At 38.2% G+C, this 10,992-nt stretch overlaps 1 long non-coding RNA gene across 1 annotated transcript in view; it reads left to right on the top strand.

Annotated features, from left to right (window-relative positions):
• The window catches only part of LOC134821220 (uncharacterized), a 10,539-nt gene extending 445 nt beyond the window's left edge, over positions 1–10,094 (top strand). Inside the window, exons 2-4 of the long non-coding RNA XR_010160993.1 lie at positions 956–1,018; positions 1,167–1,232; positions 10,015–10,094. This is a non-coding gene — a long non-coding RNA (uncharacterized LOC134821220). The remainder of the gene's footprint in view (positions 1–955; positions 1,019–1,166; positions 1,233–10,014) is intronic.
• Positions 10,095–10,992: the final 898 nt, after the last annotated feature.

Consider the following 10,992-nt stretch of genomic DNA (forward strand, 5'->3'; position numbering starts at 1 on the left):
TAGCTTTATAGAGTACCTAGAGTACTTACCTACTGCAGTACTTACCTAGAGTACCTACCTAGAGTACCTACCTAGAGTACCTACCTAGAGTACCTACCCAGAGTACCTACCTAGAGTACCTACCTAGAGTACCTACCTAGAGTACCTACCTAGAGTACCTACCTAGAGTACCCACCTAGAGTACCTACCAAGAGTACCTACCTAGAGTACCTACCTAGAGTACCTACATAGAGTACCTACCTAGAGTACCCACCGAGGGTACCTACCTAGAGTACCTACCTAGAGTACCTACCTAGAGTACCCACCGAGGGTACCTACCTAGAGTACCTACCTAGAGTACCCACCGAGGGTACCTAACTAGAGTACCTACCTAGAGTACCTACCTAAAGTACCTACCTAGAGTTCCTACCTAGAAGACCTACCTAGAGTACCTACCTAGAGTACCTACCTAGAGTACCTACCTAGAGTACCTACCTAGAGTACCTACCTAGAGTACCTACCTAGAGTACCTACCTAGAGTACCTACCTAGAGTACCTACCTAGAGTACCTACCTAGAGTACTTACCTAGAGTACTTACCTAGAGTACTTACCTAGAGTACCTACCTAGAGTACCTACCTAGAGTACCTACCTAGAGTACCTACCTAGAGTACCTACCTAGAGTACCTACCTAGAGTACCTACATAGAGTTCCTACCTAGAGTACTGACTAAAATATTAACATTACGAAAGTTCTTAACCCTAACAGCCAACATGACCTCTATTGATGTATTTCTATGTGTTTATCTTTAAATTGATTGTAATTTAATCACTAATTGCTTATTTGAACACGTTTGAGCAGAGTACTATTTTCGGTATAAACAGACTGGATTAATTTTTTAGGTTTTACAAAATTATATTTGTTGGTTTAATTGTTTTAATATTCAATAAACTGTTAGTGTAAATTGTCATTTGCAGGTTAATTCAGTACTCTATAAAACAAAGCAAAACAAGAAGAAAAGGACTACTAAACAGCTTAAGGTTATTATAAAAACTATATTTTACTTTTTTATCGTTGATGGTAACTAACTGTGTGAAAACTGATAAGTACCTATTTGACTTAAAAAGATTTAATGGTCTATTGTTCATTTTGACCATGACCACTGGACAAATAACTATAAAATTTCAGGATCATTTCACCTACACGTGAGATTGTCAAGAAACAAGTAGCTCAAAAATCTGTTCTGAACACAAGGTAAACCAACAAAAAGAATGCATTACCTAGTCTCCTTATATTTTAGCATGTTAGTTAAAAATCTTCATAAAATTCATGTTTATATAGGGCAAATGCTGAAAACGAAAAAATGATTTACCAAATACTGGCGAGGTATCGGCGAAAAAGTGCCTCAATCACGTGATATGAATTAGTAAAAGCCGATATGACCATATAAAGATATAATAAGGAAGTTGGTCTAATTTTCCGTTAGAATTAAGGTATTAGCATATGCTTCGGTTAGAGATTGGGTTAGGGTTGGCATCAGTGTCATGTAGATATCATGTAGGGGTTTCGCTGAGCTTCCATTTGTTTGACAATTCAAATTCCGGTTTGCCTCAGCGTAATGAGAGCCGAAGAAAACGCTCGTTCTGGCAATCAATGCTGTCGTTCATTTCATGGTAAGGGTCTGCGTTCAGGTTAAGGGTGTAAAAATGAATCGTGTTCTGATTGACCCGTGAAGTGTTTCAAGTGGTTATGCACGATAACAGAATCAGCACGACCGTTTTTAAGACTCCAGCGCTGATGAGGACTACATCGGATTGTTCTATTTAGGCTTGATGTTGCACTAAGTCTTTTATTTTGTGTTCGATAGACTCGGCCTGGCTCAACTGCCTTATACTTATAGCTTTATAGAGCGAAAAACTATCTGTCCATTCCTATAACTCATATTATATAGTTAAACCTCATATATATATAATAACATCTATAAACAAAAGAGCACCTAAAGAGGCTCAGCAAAGTGCTGGCCTATTTACGCTTACGAAGACTCATTCGTTCAATATGTCTCAAAGTAAATAAACTCCTCCATCCTACTCTATCTCTTGCTAAGTTCACTAAGTTGGTAAAATCATCTTCATTTTTCAAATAAATTTGTCTCTTAAATAGGTCTTTTTTCACAATAATATCATACAAATTAGTCCTGTGTCTACCCACTCGTCCCTTTAGTGTTTGACATCCTAGTGTAGCAAATAACATAGACTGGTAGGCAGGCGTGTCGTTGTCACTGCGTAGAACATGACATAGCATTGTCCACCGTGCCTTTTCCACTCTCTCGGAAAGGGGCCTGGTCTGGGTACGAGCGTAGAGGGCCTTGTTAGATATTGAGCTAGGCCAATAGATGTGTAAACCTCATATACATACTGTTATCAATCTACCTTTTTAATTGTTCGTATTGCGTCCAAAAATACACCTACTCAGATCAATTTCATACCCAAAGGGCCTTTTCACAAGAATTTTCTTAAAATTTGGGCGAGCGATTTAGTAGGACTAGGAGCGATTGATTCGTGATAAAAGGGACAGTTACAATATTCGAGTATGACTATGAGTGTTGTGCCTTATAACCTGCCTACCTAGCTCATAGGCTTCTTCCAACCTGTACACCCGCTAGCTAAAAGCTTTTTTCGAGGAAATTGAAAATCTATAATGTTACATAGTTTTTTCGTTATCATCTATGATCTAGGCTCTAGCTCCGTAACATAAATTGCATGGATTTTTATTTGCCAATGATGAAAAAGGTTTAAGTATTGTCTAATCGATACTTGTTACTGCATCAAAAAACATCAATCACAACCAAAGTTATGGATAATAGTCATTGTTGTTGGGGACTGGCCCGTGGTACCAGCCAATGTTTACTCAAAAAATATATATAACATCAATGGTAATATGGTAATAAGAAATTCATCCCCGTGGGGCACATGCATAAATATAAAAGTTTAAAGGAAATCTCAAACTATTCAGTTTAGACTCTACCGGTAAAGTATGCAAGGAAGGTTTATAACTTAAAGTTTTATTTTCCAATGGTTAGTAGGTAAAGATTAAAAAAGTAAAACAAGACTGAGCACTTCAAAATTTGTAGAATTTGTAACTTGATTTGTAATACGCGGCGATAATAAAAAAATGTCCAATGTTGGCAGTGTAATTTATGAGATATGCGACGTTTATTGAGTGATGCATAAGTGTGTGCATATAATCTAAGATGTAGAGACAAGGTTATTATCGGCATTTTGGTTTATGTTACGCTTTGATTTTCTTAGTCCTGTTATACAAAATAACATGAAATTAGGCCATTCGTCTTCGATGTTTTCATTTTGCTGATCGATGAGCATAGTTTTTATACAAGTTTTGTAAATGTTCAGGTTAAATAGACTAGGCGGGGAAGTTGCTGCAACATTATATCGGTTTATTGCTAATAATGGACCTTTAAAAAATACTGAGTTGTTGTAAGGGTGTTGACCATACTTTTCTGACCATTGTGTAGTGAGAATAGAATCCGGGTTAGTATCAAATAATGGTGCGCTTTTGGGAATTGTTTTCTTGAGAGACAATGGTACTAGATTAGGAAAGTTTTTCAATTTATGCATTAAAATGAGTGCGTTCTTTACAATGATACTGTGTACTGTCAAAATTTTATGTGAATAAAAGCCAGACTTGGTACTTGCTGGGGGGATACCGTCCTTGTACCAGTAATTGACGAAACCAGGTAATACTGCTCGAAGGCCCATTTTCTGTTTTACAAAAAGTGATTCAATATGAGACTTGGCAGCAAAACCCCATACAAGGCTGCAATAATTAAGGTGTGACTGCACAAAACTTTGATAAATTTGAAGACGTGCTTCGAGAGGCAGATATTTTTTAAGTTTGTACATGACTCCTATGTATCTGGACATTTTCATTTTCATGGCAGAGATATGATGGGACCAGTTTAGTTTATCATCTATTATAACTCCTAAAAAACGGGCTTCTGTTTTCCTCTCAATTGTGACACCAGAAATTGCCACATCACGATAATTAAGATTTCTTTGTCGAGAGAAGATCATATAATTTGTTTTCTTAAGGTTGAGAGCTAAACCATTATTATCTACCCACTTAACTAAAGCATCGCTAAGAGTTATTAGTTTATCGTAAACTTCATTAAGATTTTCTCCTATCAGGAAGATGTTGGCATCATCTGCGTACATAATGAAATTGGCTATATCTGATATTTGAGGCAGGTCGTTTATGTAGATTATAAAGAGTAAAGGTCCTAATATTGACCCTTGAGGCACGCCGTATAAAATTTGGTTGGTTGAGGATTTTGACGAGCCAATTGATACAAACTGTTTCCTGTTAGTGAGATATGACTTAAACCAGTTTAAGGCTTGACCCCTTATGCCGTAATGGTCCAGCTTGCGCAAGAGTATGGAATGATCCACAAGGTCGAAAGCTTTGCTGAAGTCGATTAAAAGAAGTAAAGTTACCTGCTTTTTAGACATTGAATTAAGAATGGTGTCTTTTGCGTTGAGAAGAGCATGTTCGCAAGACCTACCCGGGCGAAAACCGTATTGGTTTTCACATAGTATGCTGTATTTATCTAAGAAACTTATAACTCTGTTATGCATTAGCTTTTCAAATACTTTAGAGAAAGAAGCAAGAAGAGATATTGGTCTGTAATTTTTTATGTCAGATTTAGATCCACCTTTGTGAATTGGGACCACCTTCGCTTCTTTCAAAGCCTGTGGAAAGATCCCCTGTTCAAAAGAACTGTTGACAACGTGGGCTAGTACACTAGTAAAACTGGGACAACTGTTAGCGATTTTTGGAGGTTCAATTTTAGTGTCTAGTGTGGCTTTATTCTTAAGCAGGTTTATGACGTCCTGAATTTCTGTGGCAGTGACTGGCTTTAAGTAAATACTACTTGGAGTGGCGTTGCAGAGTGTGCTATGGGTTCCACCAGGATCAAAAGTGGTCCTACTACTAATTTCAGACTTAATTTTTGGAGCGATGTTTGAGAAGTAATCGTTAAATTTTTCTGCTACAGCTGCCGGAGTGCTGATTGAGCCGTTTTCGTCAGTCAGTTTTATTGTAGTAGGTTTAGATTTTTTGCTATTTAGAAGACTGTTTATCATTTGCCACTGCTTCTTAGAATTTTCTTTGTTTTGCTCAAAAAATTTTTTGAAGTGCTTGTTTTTAGCTTTATCGATGTGTTTATTACAAAACTTCTTCAGACGGTCATATTTACTGCGGTTACTATCAGATGGTTCCTTAACAAAATCATAATATGACTCATTTTTACGTTCTATAGCTTCTTCGAGCCAGGGCAGCATCCATGGTTTCGGATTAACACGTTCATTTTGTCTTCGTGATTGTCTTTTTGTAGGATAGGCAGACTCGTAAATCTTATTATAAGCCGTATTTAAATTATTGAACTGTTCGTTGGCATCATTGGTATTGTTAAAAATTTCAGACCAACTTTCATTTATAATTAAGTCTCTGAATTTTTGATTGTTGGTGTCGTTAAATCTGCGTGTTTCAGTTTGAGATACATTTTGTGAGTTAGACGCAGAGCGGTAGCTGCTGGTTGGCGTGTTATCAAGATTTATTGTAGTGACTATTGCTAAGTGATCAGACATATCTGTCGTTAAGACGTTACAGCTTATTGTATCCTCAAGATTGTTTGTGTAGATGTGGTCAATAAGCGTGGCACTATGGTCCGTTAGGCGAGTTGGGCGTGATACAATTTGAATAAAACCGTAAGAGGACGCAATATCTATAATGTTCTGACATGCTTGGTCGCTGCTGTGCTTCAGTAAATCAAGGTTGAAATCTCCATGAAGCGTCATATGTTTACGGGTGTGTCTCCCTAGGTTGTGCAGCGTATTTTTGAAAATTTCTAGAAACGCTTCAGGTCTCCTAGCGGGAGAACGGTAAACATTGCCAATTATTTTCGTTCTGTTGTATCCTTTGCACTGATGGAGCTTGATAAATTGGAATTCGCCACTAGTATTAGTTGGTTCAGGGTTTGGAGTGAAAATATCAATTTTATCATAATCGACTACACGTTTGTGTACATAAGTGGCTAGCCCCCCACCTTTTCCAGATGGTCGAATTGGATCCTGGATAAATGGTTCATGAAATCCATCTAAGGTAACGTCGTTTATTCCGTTTGGTAATTTCCCTAAAGTGCAATTAGTTTCGTTAAAACACAATATATCATACTTATCATAAGTCTCAATATCATCACGTAGTTGATCTATATTCTTAATAAGGGATCTTATGTTCATAGAAAATGTTTTAAGTTGAGAGCAGGTAGATTTTTTTACGTTACGTTGTTGTTTGTACTGACAACTTGTTAGGAAAGATGAAATATTGCTCCAAGTTGAATCTTGATGCTCTTCGTTGGTCAAGGTGTCGCCAATAAGATTAAATCGACTATTCTGATCGTACGGATTGAATATGTCACTATTAAGTTTACTGTAGTCGTCATAGATTTCATAGTAGGTTGCGTGAAATCCAGGAATGATACTTTCACAGCAACTCGTACAGCCTAAATTATCCTTAAAACATTTGACATGGACATTACTTTGGCACCATGAGCATGTGCGAATATTTCTAATAGAGTAACACCAGCCGCTGCAGCTTGAACATTTGATCTTGACTTTGTTTTCAGATGTAACAGTGGGTTCCATTTATAACTAAATATTATGATTATGATACTGATAGTATATAAAACTATAGTTCAAATCAGATTCTTTCACGAGAACCGGAGGTCCTGTATGCTACAGAATCGTGATATGATTTAAAAGTCAATTATATTATTTTAAGCTAAAATCGGATAATTAAGTGAGATAAAGTGTCCTTATCTAGGGCCTTATCAGTATGATTTAAATAACTGATTTGGCTAAAAAATAGAAATCGAATAAAGTGGTTGCTTTTGTGTTGTGTAGTTTTGTGAGGTGTTATTTGTATTTGATTTGTTTGTAGCGTTTACGTAATAAGGGACTATCGCACTGAACTTGAGTAATACTGAAGAGAACGTACTTGATTATTCATTGATTTGTATGTGTATTTTGAATGTTGTATAGAGTTATGAAATCTCGTTGATTTAGGATGATACAGATTTGTAGAGTAAGATGTTTTGTGTGCGATCGGGTGATAAGAGATACTGATAATGGATGAGCTTATCAGATAATGAGAAAAATTCCACCAATCAGATCATTTCATTATATGATCGATCTTGGTAACGATCTGTTAAAGGTGGACTGGAAGTTGAGAAAAAATTGTATCGTATTTTTTAATCAGAATGGTATCAATGATTTGTAAAGCGCTCAGCTTCGGTTATATCTGGAGAGACTGTTAGGCTTGTGGTGATAGAGCCACTCACAGTTCCTGTGACGTCTCTGTTCAGATCCACACAACTTGCCAACGCAGTTAACAAGTTCATGTGCCACTACCCTTTGCACCTCGTGATATAAGTGGATGCCATGTCTGTCGTTGCGGTCCCATACGTAGTATGAGTTAACACGCTTGATCACGGCATGGGCATCGAAAAAACTCAGATTTGGAATATCCTTAGCCAGGTTCAACATCATGATATTAAAAGCGTCAATCTCTGCATTCAACCAGTTAAATTTAGTCATAGATAAAGCACAAAACATAAACTCGGTATTCTTGTTATTGTTACAAGAGTCTATAAAACGGGGACAGAAATTGTCCGCAAGACTCTTGGCCGACTGCCCATACCTAGCTAGGTCATTAATACCGCAGGAAAGTACGACTGCTTTAGAATGTTTGAACTCATGTTGATGTTCCAGTGAGTTTACTAGTTGATAGTTAAGGCGCTTTTGACATCGGTGGCCAGGTATCTGGTCGAACAGCCATTCTGGCGTTTCTCGGTGTATTGAGTCGTGAATAAAGAGGACTCTGGAGTGACGGGACGTTGGTGACTGTTTCTGTGTAGGTGGTGCAACAGGCGGGACTCGAGTAGGGGCTGCAGGTGCTGGCAAGGCCGTGGGATCAGGCTGTTTCAACTTGCGAAGAGTGAGCGAGATTCGTGGCTGCCTTAACATAGGATCACGTTCAATGCCGTGCTGCCAGTGGTTCTGATCAGATCGAGACATTGCAAAGACAGAGCCGTGCTCAAGCGGGATGCTATGCTCAACGAAAGGGCCTGTCGACGTTGACATTCTCATAATTCTGGTAGAGCCAAATGATGCAGTGTAAATCAGACTATCTTCTACAATGCTGGATTCGCTGTCACTATGCAATGGAATACCAACTGACCCGTCCTTATAGTAAGTACAGAGGCAGGTGTAGTTCGTGTGAGTAATGTCAGGATCGGATTCATGCAAACAATCAAAAATGCGCTTTAGGACAGGTGGCAAGGGCGTATCATGGGATGCACGGTGGTTGGTTCTGCCATAACTGTAAGGTACCGAGCCAAAATATGACGTTGAACGGCCCCCCGGGTGTTTCATGTTAAAGTCAAGCTCGCGGTAGATTTCATCAAAAGAAAGATCACCAAAGTCACAGTCCAAAAATCTTACCGGAGGTGGTGGGTTAGGTATACTTTCTACTTCACCGGAAGGGGAGAGAGTCTGTGGAGAACTACTGCTAGCTGCTTCAACGATGAGAGAGGTCTGCTTCCTGGACTCTTCAGAGACTTCCTGGATCGCAGTGCAGGCTCGTTCCGTGATGCTGTTGACCGCCTTCTCAACCTCTTCATTAACGGTACATGAAATGAGTTTTAGACTCGCAGTTAATTTGTTCATTGTCTCGTCAGCGTCTAGGGCACATTGGCCTAATAAATGTTTCCTTAAAAAAGAAATTTTGTTGTCCGTTGTGCTTGCTTTAGTAGCACTTTTCGAAAGGAGGCGGAGTCTTTCGAACTCAAAATCTAAATCGGGAGCAGGCAGTAAGCTTAACAAGTGAAGGCATGTTGTTGCTGCAAACGTGTAATTCCCTGACACCCCAAGCCCCAACATACCGGTAGAAGGTGCTTCTGGGTCAGCGATTGACTCAGAAGCAGCTTTAGAAGGTAGTTTCTTCCTCTGGGATGATGTAGGTGTAGAGGTATTAGGTGTAGAAGATCCAGAATTTCGTCGCGACATGATCAGTATAAATCACAAGCTCAGTGCGATAAGAAAAGGTAGATTACAGAGGAAAAATATTGATGCGTAATGAAAGTAGTAAAATGATTAAGTAGTCATAGCGTAATTGTAATGTGAGCTAGTTAGCTAGTTATGACGCACTTATGAGGCAGGTTATAAAGCACTGCGACGCGCGTTGCTAACCTGTGTTATACTGTGGTTGCTCGCGCACGTGTAATCTCTTGATGTTGCTACGCAACGACGTAGTTAAACTTTGATAAAAAAGTGCCATTATTCTAACGTTTATTTTACCCCACTTCCGACGTTAATAATTACTCAAAATCTAAAGCCTTAATCGAAACTCTAAGAATACTATCTCCTATTCCTGTCCTTTTTCTACATTCCTACTAGTACTAAAAATTGTAAGGTTTCGACTCCATTTGCGAGCTAAAATTGGGTACGCCAGAGGGTAATTCTTTGGTAAATTATCAGTGTTATCTACTTCTAGTCTTTCTTTTAAAGAAAATAATTATAATACTTGCATTCTAATATTTTTAAGATAATTAATAAATTACGACAACTTAAGTCGCGCTTTATCGACGAGAAAAACCGCTTGGGCGTCCAGCGTCCAATTTATGTCCGCTCAAACAAAATCCGATAAGGTAGCTCAGTTATACGCCCAAGCTATGACTTTTCATAATTTTGGTTAATGTGATCGATATTTTTGATGTGGTGAAATACTTGAAACTTTGTTGTCATTGTCAAATAAGGTCAAATAACATCCATACTTTCTACAGTGCTGAGCAAGATGAAGAGAAATTAAAACATATCTAATTTTAAATATCCTCCAGTAAAGCTTTCGACTAGCGCATTTCTAATTCTAATCTAATGTGAAAACTTTTCATAATACATTTCAGTCGAAGATAAGAACAGTCTGATAAGAATAGACAATCCAGAGCAAGAAGTTGGTAAGATGATTACTATGAATAGTAAACTTTACAGGGAAGTACAACTGTTAATACCACCTAAAAATGAAATGTTCACTGAGGGCGGTATTGTAAAGCTAGCTAGTAACATAGAAGCGATACATGTTAGAGAAGAAGAATTTAAAAACAAGTAATCAGAGAGGTTGTTTCAGCTGACTTTATCAGCAAGTTTATTGAACAGTACGACAGTAATACCGAGGAGGTGTATCGTAGAAACCTGACATATGTGCTGAGAAGAGTAGCTTATCTAGGAGATACAGCTGTAATAAGCTCACTGGTTAAAAGTGGTGTAATGAAACATTTAATAACAACATGGGAACATAGCACTGACAGTGAGGTTATGTTCAATATATCAGCTACTCTACTGTACAGTTGCATACGATAACGGTGATATCTCACATGTTGACCACCTTGTTGAGGAGGGAGTTCTAACCCTTATATCTAAACTACTACAGAAGTGGAGTAAAGATGACACTGTGATGGTTAAGTTACTTGGAACTTTACAGAACATTACCTGTATAGGGAGGATATCAAGGAGTTAATAGCTAACAGTACAGAGTACGGAAATATACCCGAACTAGTGACAAATATTTTCCAAACAAGCAGTAATGTGAAGGTACTGGAGAGCACTATTGGTTGTATTAGGAACATGTTACAAGGGAGCATGGCTTTACATGAGCACTTCTCCAACAAACAATTCATAGACACGTGTATCTCCCGGATCAGATCTGATGTGTTATCTTCTGAGTACAAAATCAAGATATTACGGTTTATTGTCACCACTCTCACATGCAACCACCCTGCTAAAGTTGCTGCATTGTTAGTTCCACACACACATTCTTTGAAGGAAATCGCCGAGTTAGACACTGACACTGAGTTATCTAGACTTGCTGCAGAGTTGATAAATAC

The sequence above is a fragment of the Bolinopsis microptera genome, chromosome 9, assembly GCF_026151205.1.
Source record: "Bolinopsis microptera isolate Bmic1 chromosome 9, MBARI_Bmic_1.0, whole genome shotgun sequence".
NCBI classification, from domain to species: Eukaryota; Metazoa; Ctenophora; class Tentaculata; order Lobata; family Bolinopsidae; genus Bolinopsis; species Bolinopsis microptera.